We start from the raw sequence: 15,811 nt of genomic DNA, 5'->3' as shown, positions 1-15,811 counted from the left end.
GAGCGCGCGCCGCGCCCAGCGGTCTGGTCCCACGCCGGAGCCGCGCGCCCGCGCTCGCGCGGCTCGACGAGGTGCGGTTCACAAGCACATGCAACCGCACCTTCATTTTACGATGACTGTGGTAGCGGATTCTAGCATGAAGGATATTGCAAACGGAATGTAGTTGTGGCAAAGATTCCAGCAGCATGCATCATTTTCTTGGCCACTTTTCACACATCAACAATTTGCGAATGCTGGCACCTACCTAAGTCACTGTTTGGTAAATTATGTCCATAAGTAATGGCATATCCCGCAAAAAAATCATGGGCCCACGCTACTGACGTCACCACCACGACGCAAGTAATCAAGAATCGCATCACAGATGAAAACGCTCTTATAGTCCCCCAAACACCCGGTACATCCCTCCTTTCGGTGGGCCCAAGTCCCTGTGCCAGTGGTGCCCACGTTCCTCTCCTTGCCGTACCCACACTTGTTGATCTGGGTGCGTCCCGACTCCTGCTCCGATGTGCCCACACCTCCACTTCAGAGGTGTCCGCGACCGTCCCCGGCGTCGCAGTGCCTGCATCGGACTGTCACCAGCCACAGTAGTTTGGTTTTAATGGCGCCGGTAGCGACGACGGGCGTCTTGGAAGGGGCCGCGCCAGACGAGCTACCAATCAATCCGTGTCAGCAAATCACATCCTCAACGCGGGTTCTCCCCAAATTATATCCTCAACATGGGATCTCCCCACATCGAGTTAACGTTGTAAGCCTGTGGAATGTGGTATGGACATACCAGAAGCACCACGTGTAACAATTTTGTTACCGACAAAGCGTCGAACAAACGGAAAGAACTGCAAACGCTACACATCAGTATTCTCTTGACATATTCCAGCACATAATACACACGCTGTGCATATGGGACGGTAAAATATCCTCGCTCAAGACCAGGCAACAATATCTACCAAATATCATATCGTGTGCCAAATGTATCTTGTATCATATCAAATTGAAGGCCACCGAAAACTGATTGTTGTTGCCACTCTGTCCACAGCGTCTGACCGTTCCTTGACGGTGTCTGTCTGACGGCGCTGTCGCTGTTGCTGATGCTGTGGGCCTGCCCTGTCCACAGCGTCTGACCGTCTGCTGACGGTCTGCTGACGGCCCGTCTGTCTGACGGCGCTGTCGCTGCTGTTGATGCTGTGGGCCTGCCCTGTCCACAGCGTCTGACCGTCTGCTGACGGTCTGCTGACGGCCCGTCTGTCTGACGGCGCTGTCGCTGCTGTTGATGCTGTGGGCCTGCCCTGTCCACAGCGTCTGACCGTCTCCTGACGGTGTCCGTCTGTCTGACGGCGCTGTCGCTGCTGCTGATGCTGTGGGCGGGCGCGGTGGGTGCTTCTGAGCCCGGCGCCACCGCCGCGGCCGCGCCGGCCAGCGCCGGCGACCCGCGCCGCTCGCTTCTCGCAGCGCGGCGCCGCTACCCACCCTGCCACTTCAGCCCGCTCTGCACGTGCAGCAACGCCGGGCCCGACCTGGGCCTGGTTTCTGCGAGCACGTGCGGCTGGTGGACGTGCCGGCCGCCATCAACACCCACCAAGGTGTTCGCGCTGACGCTGAGCGACAACGGTCTGGAGAGCTTGAGCGCCGATCGCTTCTTCATGGCGCGTGAGTGCTCGGCCGTGCGCGCCCTCCTGCCACTCCCGCCTGCTGCACGCCGCGCGGTGGTTCGTGCGACGTGAGCCACGGCAGCGTGCTCTTCCAGCGGCAGGTCTGCACCCCACACGCCCGTGGCGGCGAGTCGACGTATGAGTCCCGAATGGCGCCCGTTAAACGAGCACGGCTCGTGGCCCTCAGGCAGGGCGCGGGTTGAACGTTACGCCGTGTTGTTGTGCTGTGTCGTAGACATGCGTTACCGTCAGGGCTCACGGTCGCCCTGGTGCGCTGCAGGCCTGTGGCGCCTGGCCGTACAAGACAACGAGCTGCAGTCGGTGCCGGAGCGGGCGTTCAGCGGCTTGGAGCGCTCGCTGTGGCAGCTGGATCTCAGCGGCAACCGGTTGTCCCGGGTACCGCACCAGGCCCTCCGGCACCTGGCCAGCCTTCGACTGCTCGACCTCTCAGGTCAATCCCCCTCCTCCAGGGTATCGCAACAGGCCCTTCGGCAGCTGGCCAGCCTTCGACTGTTCGTACCAACGCCCAATGTACCTTAGTCAGCCCGTCTGTCGGTGTAGTCAGTCTGCGTAGTCAGTCTGTGTAGTCAGTTTTAGTCTTCTGCGGGCATCGGGCCATTTCAGATGCGTCTGTCTCCATGATCGTCCCACTTTACGCGTTTCATTAGGTCATCTAAGCTGGGTTTGATTTTTTTTTTCCAAAAATACGAGTTCTCAAAGCAGGTACTAAAACTAATTGCTATGGGAATGCTCAGGCTCTATCCATAAGCCTGCACTGGCTGCACTAATGCTACACAGCACACTGAGCGCTGTAAGCTATGTACCAATGGTATCAAGTTTTTTATACTTTTTTAACTCTGCAAAGTCTATTATGTCAAATTATATGAAAAGCATATTGCACCCACGGACGAAGAATGTGGCACGACAGGCATGGCGGTGGCCGTGCTTACTTCCACCGAAATGAGCTTAATTTAAAAAGTATGCTATTAAAAGACGTTTACCTGGCACGGGTTCAACACCACCCATGCCCAGATCTACCAATGATCAAACCCCGATTTTCTGTACATAGCGGCGTGATATTTTTGGCGCTTCATCACAATAACTAACAAACCCCAGAAGATCACAGCATCCACAACACCGGCTACCGTCTCACACACACCGAATGTCACAAACATTGTGGTTGTGACTGCTGGCTCCCGCACCACCAGACATTGATCCCGACTTGGCAGGATCAAAGCATCGGCAATGTTCGACGAACGGGAGCCCCAATGGATCCCACAAACGCTAATAACTGCGGGCGGCGTCGGGATTCGCCGCCTGTGGTCCAAAATTGGGCCGATCAATACTTGGGTCGCGCTGTGCTGGCCACGTGACGCATAACGGTGGGCGTCGCCACGGCGGACTGCATACGGCTTCCGGCAGCGACGAGCGGGCCTACACGGCGCTTCAAACGCAAAGCCCAGTAAAATAGGCACAGATTGTAGGAAAACGAGGGGGCCAAATGGGCGTTTAGTTGCCCGGCGTCAGATCCCACAAGGATAACGAACTGGGCTTCGCCGGTACCAATAATCGAAAAACACAACTTTTCTATATGTCACACGTAAGACGTTTTAACAAACTGACGACGACGCGGGCATACACTGGTTTCAACAGACACCACCTTTCGGACAACGGCTAACGCTGATCAGCCTCTTCAGCGATCAGCCACCAGCGGCCATGAGACGAGTCTCATGACCGCCTCAGCGCCCGATGGCCTCGTTGCCTACGCGGCGACGTTCGCTTACAGCGCCGCTAGCTGAAGGTCCAACAGGAAACAGAGCATTTCTGGCACACATGTTGATCAACGGTGTTTCCGTTTGGCGTGATCTCCCAGGCAACAAAACGACACACTTGAGAACGCCCAACCATCCTTTCCGGCATGCACATTCCTTCCTTTCAATTCATGGATATTCTTTCTATTCAGGAAACCAGATATCGACGCTGCGACGGGGCGATCTGCAAGGCCTGGAGGACAGCCTAGAGACGGTGTTGCTGGCCAACAACTTCATCCGTCAGCTGCCCGAGGGTGCCGTCAGCGGCCCTGAGCTCACTGCGCCAGTTGGACCTGGCCTCAAACGTGCTGACCACGCTACCGGCCGACGCGCTGGCGGGCGCGCCGCGGCTGGTCGAGCTCGGCCTGGCGCACAACCTGCTGGGGCAGATGCCGTTCGCCGCGCTGCACGGCACCAGCGTCCACACCGTCGTGCTCAGCGGCAACCTCATTAACGACACCGTCAGCGACGCTTACGACGGCCAGCTGCGGCTGCGGCTGCTCGACCTCAGCGAGAACAGGATCAGCCAGCTCTCGGGCGGCGCCTGGGCGCAGTTCGCCCAGCTGGACCGGCTGTATCTGCGCGGCAACCAGCTGGACCTGGTGGCGCCGGACGCCTTCGAGGGCGGCGCGCCCGTCCGCGAGCTGTACATGCACGACTGCTCGCTGCGCCACCTAGCCAACAACACGCTGCTGCCGCTGGCCGACTCGCTGCAGGTTCTCGACCTCGGCTACAACCGGCTGGCGGCGTTCCCGTGGCAGTCGCTGCCGGCGCTGGCCGGCCTCCAGTCGCTGGCGCTCAACGACAACCGGCTGGCCGAGGTGCCCGCTGACGCCCTGAACGAGCTGCGCCAGCTGCGCCGGCTCAACCTGCTCGGCGCCGCCATGGGCTCGATGAACGTGAGCGCGCTGGACGTGCAGCCGCACAGTGCCGGCCTCAGCGTGCTGGAGGGGGACCGGCTGACGGCCGAGGTCGCCGATAGCATTGGCCAGTCGGTGCGCCAGCTGTACCTGGCCAAGAACGGCCTGCAGGCGATCGCCGCCGACGCCTTCAGCAGCTGCCCCATCCTCAAGCACCTGGACCTGTCCCACAACCGCATTGCCGAGATCGACGCGCGCAGCTTCGCCAAGCTCGGCCCCAGTCTGGAGACGCTGGAGGTGTTCGACGGGTACGCCGGGGCCACGTTCCCGGCCGATCAGCTGCAGTACCTCACCAGCCTCAAGCGGCTCGACTTCTCTGGCAACAGGCTCACCGCACTGCCGGCCAAATCGTTCGAGACCATGAAGGACCTCCGGCACCTGCTGCTCGAGCACAACCGCATCGCACAGCTGGAGACGACCACCTTCAACGGGGAGCACAACCCGAGCCTGGAGACCGTTCGGCTGGCGTTCAACCAGATCCCGGCTGTCGGCGCCGACACGTTTCGCAAGTTGGACTCACTGGAGCTGGTCCAGCTGTCGGACAATGCCATCGACTCGGTGTCGGCGCGCGCCTTCAGCGAGCTAGAAAAGGTCCGGACCATATCGCTGGAGAATAACCGGATCAGCGTGCTGCCCGACCGCACATTCAGCAGTCTGCCACGCGCCAGCCGTATCTCGCTGGCGTACAACCAGCTGACCGCGCTCAACCTGGACGCATTCGACCAGGTGGGCACACTGGCCAGCCTCCAGCTGGACGTCAGCCACAACAGCATCGCAGCGCTCGACATGGAGAAGGAGTACTGGAGCAGCTTCACCAGCTTCGAGTATATCGACCTGAGCCACAACGACATCGGCCGCATGACGGGCAAATTCTTCGAGACGATGCGTTCCTCACTGACACACGCGTCGCTGGCGCACAACAACATCACCAACGTCACGCGCGACGTGTTTGGCCTCATGCCGTACATCCAGCTGCTCGACTTCAGCTTCAACGCCATCGAGGACGTCGACTACGACGCCTTCCAGAACACAGTCAACCTACAGATGGTTAACATGTCCCACAACCAGCTGACGGAGCTGCCACCGGAGCTGTTCCAAAACCTGGTGCACTTCCACGTGCTGGACGTCTCCCACAACGGCCTGCGCGAGCTGCCCGCCAACCTGTTCCGGCGCACCCCGCTACAAACGCTGCGCGCCTCGCGCAACAACCTGACCACATTCCCGGGCGACTGTCTTAGCCGGGTGGGCGACTCGCTGCGCGAGCTCGACCTCAGTCACAACCGCATCAGCGTGCTCACTGACGACCTGCTGCATCGGCTCGACGGGCTGGCGCGTCTCGATCTCGCCCACAACGCCATCGCGTCAATCGAGGAGGGCGCGTTCCGCGGCTTGCGCGGCCTGCGCCGGCTCGACCTCTCCACCAACCCGCTGGGCGACGTGGCGGCGGCGGCGGCGCTGCGCGACCTCCGCCAGCTCCGGCGGCTGCGCGTAGCCAACGCCTCGCTCGCGCGCTTCCCGGCCGTGGCCGGGCACACGCTGGAGGAGGTAGACGTCGCCAGAAACGGCATCGTCAGCCTGCACGCGGACGCGTTCGCCAACCTGACGCGGCTGCGGCGGCTGGAGCTGGGCGGAAACCAGCTGACGGCCGTTGACCGCGCCGTCTGGAGCATGCTCTCCGAGCTGACCACGCTGGGACTGGCCGGGAACCCCTTCCGCAACGTCTCCGAACTCAGCCTGGACGGGCTGGACAAGCTAAACCATCTGGATCTGGCCGAAGTCGACACCGAGAGCATGCAGGCAAGCAAGCTTGAGCACGCCCTGCCCCCTCGCTCCCGCCCTATCTTAGCACGTGCTGTTCCTATCAGCAAAGCCTAGCCGCCCATGTTTCTGCCAGCCCGATCTCAAAATGTCACGTTCTCCTCGGCATAGTCTCGTCGCGCTCCGTTGTCCCGGCCTGATCTCAAAACTTCCTGCTCTCGCCAACACAAGCTCTCGGCACCCGTCTCTGTGCGCCCCGCCCTCCGCGGCGCCCGTCTCTGTGTGCCCCGCTCTCCGCGGCTCCCGTCTCTGTGCGCACCGCTCTCCGCGGCGCCCGTCTCTGTGTGCCCCGCCCTCCGCGACGCCCATCTAAGAGCGCTCCGCTGCCACCAGCCGGAGCTGCTGGCGCCGCTCGGCTCGCTCACCAGTCTGCGACTGAGCGTCAGCGGTGCGGAGCCGGCCGGCCGGCTGGCGGCGCTGCTGGCGAGCCGGCCCAGCCTGCGGCACCTGCAGCTGCGGCTGAACGGCAGCCTGACGGGCCAGCTGCACGGCCCGCTCGGTCACCAGCTGTGCAACATCACCATCAGCGGGCGGCAGGCGCAGCGAATCGCGGCCAACGCGCTCAAGGTGACGAGCCGACGGGCCCGCCGTCGCCACCGCGGCGGCCCGACGAACGAATCATGACCATGCGTGTCCGTGTTGAAGAGCATTAGCTTGCCTCCGCCGTGTTGACAGTCGACACATATGTGATTTGTCGCCTGCTCCACCGCCATCAGCACACTGCCATCGAGCTGAAACTGACGCACACGTGGTCCGACCTGACTGACACGGTAAAACACGAGTCGAACGATGAATTCATCAACTTAAGCCTCACAGCGTCACCCTAAGGACAAGTGCAGTCGGCGGAGTCTCTTTGGCAGGTTCTCTGGACAAGGACGAATTTTCGCTCAGCAATCTATATATCGAGCTGACCGATGGGGAAGGGTTCAGCAGCCGTGCTACCACCCATCAGCAGCCGCGCTACCACCCATCAGCAGCCGTGCCATCACCCATCCCAGGACCGAACACGACGTGAAAACTGACGAGAGCCGCCGCTCCTTGCAGGACCTGACGTGCCACCACGTGCACCTGACGGTGCGCCAGGTGCCGGCCACGTTTGCCGTGCCGGCGGACGTGTTCCGCGCGCTGGGCGGCGCCGTGCGCTACGTGTCGCTGCGGCTGGCCGGCGCCGTGGCCGTCGGCCGGCCCTCCACCACCGCCTACCCGGGCGAGGCCGGCTCCGTCTACCTCACCGAGCTGCGCGTGACCGGCGACCAGTGGGCCTGCCACTGCTCCGACGGCGGCATCGGGTAACGTCCGCCGTGCTGACGTCGGGCCCAGCTGGTGTGGGAAGGCGGTGGGGGACTGAGGGCGCTATGACATGCGCGCGTAGCCACCGAGCGACAGGGCGCGGCGTGTGCGCCACTACGCACGTGCGTGGCGTGATCGACGCACAGTCGCGTCGATCACGTCACAGTTCACTGATCCGTCGCGCCGATCATTCGCCGATCACTGATCTATCGCGCCCATCATCTCACCGATCACGGTCGTACCACCTACCGGTCAATCGATCAACAGAGCGTGTGTTTGCAATGAAGCAGAGTTGGATCCGGTCCATGTGTTTGACACACTTTCAAACGGTCCTGGCCACCCTAACTACGCAGATGCTATCTAGAGTTCAACTACGCGGGCAGATTCCATTGGTGCCGCCGATGTCAGGCAGTTTCTGCGGGTGTGCCAGACGAGCAACGCGGCGGGGGTCGAGCGATCGGTATAATGGTATGACAAACAGCGTTGTGCGTTGTGAGTTCTTACTCCGATACAAAGCAGCATCAAACGGTCGCACAGTGCCGTGCGTGTAACGCCGCAACGTGGTAACGCACGCGCGTGTGTGGCCGGCAGGTGGGCGGAGGAGTGGCTGAGTCAGTGGCGGCACTACTTCTGCCCGGCGCCGGAGGGCGACGCGCGGTGCCGGGACACCGTCAGCCAGCTGCGGCGGGCGCGCTGCTCCACCGGCCAGTCGCTGCTCACCGCGCTCAGCCACGAGCTGGAGTGCAGCGGCGCCGGCGGAGCGCCGACCAGCGCCCGCCTGCTGCTCAGCGCCGCCGCCGCCGCCGCCGCCGCGCTGCTCGCACGCGTCAGCGCCACCTACTGACCGGCGCCTCCGCCGGCGGCCGCCCGCTGGCGCCACCGGGCGGCCGCCGGCCACCGGACAGCGAGAGTCGTGCCTCCTTGAGGCGTGCGAGACGAGATGTGGAGCCCAGCTATTCGTAATGGCTATTGACGCGTCAGAGCCGGCATGTTAAGTTCGACCAATACACCACCGCCCGAGAAGTTGCGTGCGCCGAGCAACCCGAGCAACGACAATGGATGGAATTTCGTATTTCATTTCCTTGGCTCCCAAGTGTTTGTCTACGAAGCTTACACCATTGGATCTCCATCGAAGTTCTCTCACTCTGTCGGACACATACACAAAACTCCTGAAGAAGCACTACAAGCGGGAAAACCAATGCAATCATTTGAAATACGCTCCTCGCTGCCCCTCCTACATCATTTGCATGAAGTCCCCGGCGGCCGTTTAACCGTTACCGCTCCGGAATGCATCGATGCCGCCGCCGCTTCTGCGGTGGCGGCGGCGGCGGCGGACCGCGTCCTAGCACAGTGGCTCACAGCGCTGCGGCCGCGGCCCGCCCAGCCAGCGTCCACTGGCGGGCGGACCGGGACGGCTGGCGGCGCGCTGCGCTGCACGCCGCGCCGTCTAGGGCCGCCGCGGCCGCCGGCGCCGGCGCGCCGTCACCGCATCGGTATGCGTGCCGCGGCGAGCCCGCACACGGCCGGGCCGGCCAGCGCAGGTCATCGCCACTGAGACGTCACGGGCCGCGTCAGGCAGCCGCCGAGGTTGCGCCGAGATCGCCGCGCCGCACAACACGCCGGTCGCGAGAGGGTGGCGAAGACGGCGGGCGCGCGTCAGCTCTGCTGGCGTGGTAGCGCGAGGCTGCAAGTAATGTCCACGCAGAGCAAATGGACGGCTTCGAGAGGTGATCTATACAGTTAAAATACGTACATAGTGTGAACATCATCGGACAAAGCACTATTCATTCAGGCCAAGAAGCCCGTCCATGAGCCAACCAGAAACCTACCAGCATCAGAGCACACAGCACATAACTCCGTGACAGAAAAAGGCCGGTTGCTCCTGACCACGACACAAATTTCAGCTACCAAGTCATGCATGGGTGAGCTTGCCTCATTCCCGCTTGCCTACTACGGCAGCGTAACACTTTTCCATCTCGGTGATGCAGCACTTAGTGCGCCGTCCAAAATTGCAGGACGAAAAGTTCAAACCCGAATGCAGGCAAAGCCAAATGCCAGTCAACAAACCAGACATACTCACTCGTAACGTTCTGAGGACCAACTACCACCTGACGGCAGCCGGCCTTGTAACATCCGAAATCTTGCGTAAACAACGCGCGTCATATAACAACTGTTACGGTCCTCATCACCTGTCGGTTGCAGCTTCAATGTTCCAGTTGGATATTTGACAAGAAGCGGCGGGACTCTGATTGCTTAGGCTACGAATCGGGGCACGGTCGCTTCAAACGAGTTTCGCTGTACAACCACGGCCAGTCATCAGCACCTACTGACCATTGCGTTTGTTTTTGTTCGGGGCGCTGTTTTAATAACAGGATCTGAATATGTCAATCAGATCTCAATAGAGTCAGCCGCGCGTCGCTGTTTTCTACCAGGCCGTAACCGAGTCCCGGGTCTGGCAGCCGGGAGGCCAGGCTACCATTCATCAGCACCATAGCAGTTTGACAGACATTGTTTCGGCACCGACAGCAGACCTCATGCACCCCAGTCAAGCTGTGTTCACCACGGCACACGGTGGCAATTCGACTGATATTTCGGCAACGACAGTAACCCTTATAAACTGCAATGATGTGACAAACGGGACGGGACGGCAACCCACGAAAGCCGCCCCAATCACGGCAAATAATCCAACGCTGGCCGCCCGTCGACAATAACCAGCTGCAAAGTTGCTCTCAGTAACCGTGAGTAAAACTGGGCGGAATTTGTATCTCCGACAAGCGAAGCCGTTTGATCGGACAGACGTCCCGTCTCTCCGTAGCTGTCCCGTCCCTCTGCAGCCATCCCGTCCCTCTGCAGCCATTCCGTCCCTCCGCAACTGTCCCGTCCCTTCGTAGCTGTTCCGTCCCTCTGCAGCCATCCCGTCCCTCTGCAGCCGTCCCGTCCCTCTGCAGCCACTCCGTCCCTCCGCAGCTGTCCCGTCCCTTCGTAGCTGTCCCGTCCCTCTGCAGCCGTCCCGTCCCCTCACAGCTAGCACGTGCCTCTTCGGCCGTGCCGTCCCTACCATCCCTCCGCAGCCGTCGCGTCCCTGTGCGGTGCACACCGGTCGCAGGACGCGACGGCAGACGGGACGGGACGGGACGGGACGGACGCATACCGGCCACGGGCGGCAGAGCTAATCGCCGCTCTCCGTGCGCTGAGGGCCGGCCGGCCGTGACGCTCGTCTGCCGCCCGGGGCGGCGTCGCAGCCGGCGTCAGGCGGCCGGCGCGGCGCGCCCAGCGGCTCGCTCGGGTCGGCTGAGGTGGCCAAATTAGCCGGCACACCGCCGCGCTGGGCGGGCCGGCGCCGCCCGCTGACGGACGAAAGTCAGGCGGCGGGCAGACGCGCTGCGGACGATAAACGAAGCGGCGACGGGCGGAGCGCGGACCTCTCGGGCACGTTCGCGGAATCCGGGCCACACCCTGTCCGGTTCGGGATGCTGCTGAGTGAGCGCGCCAGTGAGGCGCCTGCCTGAACGGCTCACTGGCGGCGGCCCACCGGCGCGCCCGCGTCGGCCCCCGCACCCGAGCCGCCGCGACAAAAACGGCGTACGTGAGCCGCCTGTGGGTCGGCGGGCCGCCATACCGGCACCGAGCGGCACCGGCAGGTATGCAGAGACGGCCCGGCGGCGCGGGCGCGGCCGCCGCCGGTCACCAGTCTCCGGTCACCGGCCGTCGAACAGAGCGTACTGCTCCAGCGTCCGGCCGGAGCTGGCCGACGAGCGGCTGGCACCGACAACCCGACAACGATCGGCACTCGGACCCCATCCCGACAGCACGCTGACATGCTCCTGGGATGCACTCTGAACCCGACCCAGGGCTGGACGACAGGGGCCGTCCCGAACCCAGACCCAGCGTCGGACCCGGGGGTCAGACCGCGGCTGACGCCCTGGCGGCCGACGTCGGCCGGCGGTCGGCCTGACCCACCACGAGCAACACGGGACGGACGGAGCACGCCTGGCCCGTCGTGACGCCTGTCGTGACGCCTGGCGCGGTGCCGCGAGAGGGCACCGCGCCAGGCGTCACGTCCGAACGAGAGGGCAGGCGTGAGTCCGCCGCCTGCGGTACAGCCTTCGGATCTTGCTGTCGACCCCGGCCGCCGTGCTCCGCTGGGGGCCGACAGCGCTGCTGCCAAGTCACCGAGCAAACACACAGTGCTGCTCTCACATTCAGCGAACCGATGCTGCCGCCCTCATAGCGACCAGCAGCAATCTCCGCACGGTCGTGCAACAAACAGCGCTGCTCACACAGTCACTACGTGAGTCATCAGCGCTATTTATGCAGCCATGTTGTGGCCAACAGCAATGCTCTCAAAGCTACTCAGTGGCCAACAGCTGTGTTCCCAGCCACTCATTAAACCGAAGGCATTGTCCATGCGGTTACTTGTACGAGTCGGTCATCGCTAGGGATATCGGTTACGGCAGTCACCCCAACATGGTGGCGTAGGGGGGGGGGACGTTTAATATTTCAGGCTGCGCACCAGACAGGGACCGGCTAGCCACCGCACGTCACGCTGGTGGCTGGCGGTTGGTTGGCTGACGAGTGGATCTGGCTGAACCGCGCGGATTGAGGCCGGCTCTTGAGGCAATCTCAAACGGGATTACCGCTCGACGACAGATAAGCGCCCGGAAAAACACGGAGCCGACGTTCCCGCAACCTGCGGAAGTGGGCCGCCAAAACGGCGACCGGTTAGCCGCAGAGGCCGCGGACCTGCCAGCTCTGGATCCCGTCCTACCCGTCAGCGGGCAGATTCACCGACCGGCCACCGCGCCCGTGGCCGGCGAGACTGACCCACATCGGCGCGTGCCGGCAGGCGCATACCGGGCCACCTGTTTGGTTACCGGGTGGTCAGCTCCACGCAACGGGAGAGAAAGTCGACGGCGACACCCTGCCGCCTCCCCCCGGCTGGCTGGCGGCGCCCGCGGGGTCGCCTCAGACGGGCTGTGACCGAGCAGCAGCGGACGGCTGGGCGGGACGCAGGCCCCGGTCGTCGACCCCAACGCCAAACGCGGCGCAATCGCCACACAGAACGCTGGCCTGCACCACGACACGGAGGTGGATCGTAGCACAACTTCGCGGACCAGCCGTAGCTTGAGTAGCCACAGTCCGGTAAGTTTCCGATCGAATCTACAGGGTCCGCGGACCTGCCGTGCCTTGAGCATCCACAGTCCGGTAAGTTTCCGATCGAATCTACAGGGTCCGCGGACCAGCCGTAGCTTGAAGAGCCACAGTCCGGTAAGTTTCCGATCGAATCTCCTGGGTCCGCGGACCAGCCGTAGCTTGAAGAGCCACAGTCCGGTACGTTTCCGATCGAATCTACAGGGTCCGCGGACCAGCCGTGGCTTGAGTAGCCACGGTCGGTACGTTTTCGATCGAATCTACAGGGTCCGCGGACCTGTCGTGGCTTGAGTAGCCACAGCCGGCACGTTTCCGATCGAATCTACAGGGTCCGCAAATAACGCAAACGGCGTGGCTTTCCCTTTTGGCTCGGACCGCTAATACACCCATACGTGCCTGTAACTTGTTCAATCATCTGGCACGAACGCTGCGCAATTCGTAGTTTATCTCGTGTGACTTGCCGTTAAGCAACAACTTTGCCTAACAAGTGACAGTCATGGGACAATGTGAATTCCCGCAGCAGCATATTTCACAAACATCGACAACGGTATATTACAGGAGAAAGCCGAAGAGGAACGTACGTAAAAAACCGGCTGCGGCATCGCTGTCCACCGCGCTCGGACAGCCAGCCAGGAGCGGCACCTGGCCATCGCGACAGGCCAGCATGTGCTCGCGTGGGTGCATCGGGGTGTCCTGACCGTGCCGATAGCGGTTGGTGCCACGCCCACTACAGAGACACTCACCGCCACCGGCCGGACTTCGAGAGCTGGGTATCTGGGTTTACGGGGGCACTAAACGCCCGAACATCCGGCTCAGTATGCTCTCAGCAAGATACATGTGGCGTACTTCGGTGACATTAGTCGGGGCGTTCTTTCACACGAGTCTGGCAACGGTGGCTATAAACCTAACAGAGATGGTCGACGCACGACCATACAACCTCCTTAAAATCGACTGTGAGAAAAGATATCAGATACATGTGAGACGAAAGGATAGCGATACCCCACATAAGACGCCCTCCCCAGCTTAATGCATCGATACATAAGCCAACCAACAGCTGAGCAATCACCACACGACCACCATCCCAGGGCGACGCTGCATGGACGACATCAGTAGCTTCAATGTTTAGGGGTATGGGTGCTGCATCCGACCCGTACGTGCCCGCATGCAGTTCAAAGTTCGTGGATGGTGGCGGTCATCACACAAGCGCCCTCGTCCCATTCAGGACGTCTCATGGTATCAGCACCGTCGCTTGCCCATTCATGGATATTTCTGGCTCCTCAATTGTATTTGTATCGCTCAGCCTTCCCATCCCAGAGAAATTAAAAGGATTGGATTCACCAAGAGATTTCCGGTATTTTTATTTTCAGAACGATGCAAAAATTTTGATTATAAGAAGCATGGAGGTTCCTGACGCAAACAACGGAAGTAAATTTACTTGTAATCTTTTTAAACGATTTCATCCGAAACCCTTCGAATAGATGGATTTCTGGGAGCAAGCCTCACGCTAAGCAGTGTTTGTTGTGCGAGTCCTGACGCCTACCATCCGATTCCGCAATTCCAGGCAGCGGCGGAATATAGAGGCGAAAGTTTAGCGTTCCGCAATGCTCGGCACGGTCCGTCCTGTCCACTGACATCAGCTGGCCTTTAGCGCGACCGCTGCCACCTGCCGCAGGCCATACCTGTTAAGGGCAAATAGCGAGCGCCCGAAGCGACTCGAACCCGCCCCGCCACGGGTGGGTGGGTCGGAAGGCAGGCGCTCTAACCAACTGAGCCAAAGGGACGGACACAGTAATTGCCATTGGTTTATTTGTGTTGCCACTTTTGCAGAGTTTTGTTGAGCTGGCGTGGTCGCAATACTATAGAAACAAGTGTTGCCGCAATTCAAAGTACTGCTTCAGGTAATGTCATGTCCAGGTGTACCACGAACACAAGGTCCATGTTGAAGCCAAACGTGCGCGGGGTTATTTGGAGGGAGTGCTCCACATTTGTATGGGGTTTGAACAGAAAAAGTCATCCTGAAGATCACTTAGTGCAGTTCACAGTCCTGCCCCTCGTAAGACCTCAACTAATCTAGTTTCTTGGCTACACGCCCCCGGAGCTGTGCAAACTATTTCGGGGAACTATTTCAAGACCGCCCAGGCATCCATGACGCCATAATAACGTTATTCGAATTATGTCATTCCATCAGCCATGCGGCGGTCAAGGCTAAGAAAAACATACTTGTCGAATTATTCATATCTGCCGCTCGTGAGCATGATTTCCAGATATAACTGCCGGCGATATGTTCTCAATCAATGTTGTGCCTTCCACTTAGAAGAATACAAATCGTCGTGAGGGAGATTATGTCAGTGGGTCAGAGTGTGAGAGTAAGAGCGTACATACACCTGGCAAAACGACGATCTAATATTAAACAGGAGATGACATTTTGTGATACATGGAATGCTCAACAAGACATGTTTAGCGCACAAAATCTCCCTTAACATGTTGTTAGCAACAAGGTTGTAACTCGGGCCCACAAATTTAGTGCTCCTGATTACATTCGTCTTCCTGCACCTCGGTTGGTGAAGCTCAGACAGCCGCCCAGCCACTACACTGTGGCGGACTTGAAGGTTTGCGTTCCAGTCCCAGAGTTTGATAATTGGCTCGGTGAGAACAATCTACTGCAACTGACCAAAAGAGGATCAGGCGGGTATGTCCTGCGAAATTTTAAGCTCCCTCACGACAAAGCTTCGTGGGACAAGTTGGCGGGGTAGCGTAATTAGGGTGCTCGCAACAAGCTGGCGGGGATTCTGATTCATTAAGCCACATCTGCAAAGCACTCCACCGCATTCCCACTTAAAAGACTTAGCAGAATGTCACCAGCAGGTGCGTCGGATGATGTCTGCAGCGAGCGGAGTCCCCGTGTCCATTTCCGTCCGTGTCCATCGTTGCCGGCCGCGGCGGCCCAGACCGCCCGGGCCGGGCCGGGCCGGGGCGCGCAGGGGCGGGGCCAGAGGAGCCGCGGCGCCGTCGGGCGCGGCGGCCGCCGCCGCCCGGCCGGCAGTCTGGGAGCGAGCCGACGCCGGGGAGGCTGCGGGCGGTGAGCTGGACTGGCCAGCTGTGGACGCGAGGACGCGCCATACGAGGACGAGCCGGACGTGACGTGTGGACGCGCGTCGGCCGAGACGGGCGGCTC

At 60.9% G+C, this 15,811-nt stretch overlaps 1 protein-coding gene across 1 annotated transcript in view; it reads right to left on the bottom strand.

Annotated features, from left to right (window-relative positions):
• Nucleotides 1–15,811, bottom strand: part of LOC119109939 (telomerase protein component 1) — a 117,830-nt gene that overhangs the window by 64,015 nt on the left and 38,004 nt on the right. The gene's annotated exons all lie outside the window — the stretch shown is intronic.

This window comes from Pollicipes pollicipes, unplaced genomic scaffold (genome assembly GCF_011947565.3).
Source record: "Pollicipes pollicipes isolate AB1234 unplaced genomic scaffold, Ppol_2.1 Scaffold_7231;HRSCAF=8579_pilon_pilon_pilon, whole genome shotgun sequence".
NCBI classification, from domain to species: domain Eukaryota; kingdom Metazoa; phylum Arthropoda; class Thecostraca; order Pollicipedomorpha; family Pollicipedidae; genus Pollicipes; species Pollicipes pollicipes.
Note: the sequence above shows the minus strand (reverse complement) of the source record. Positions and strands in the feature narration are given on the sequence as shown.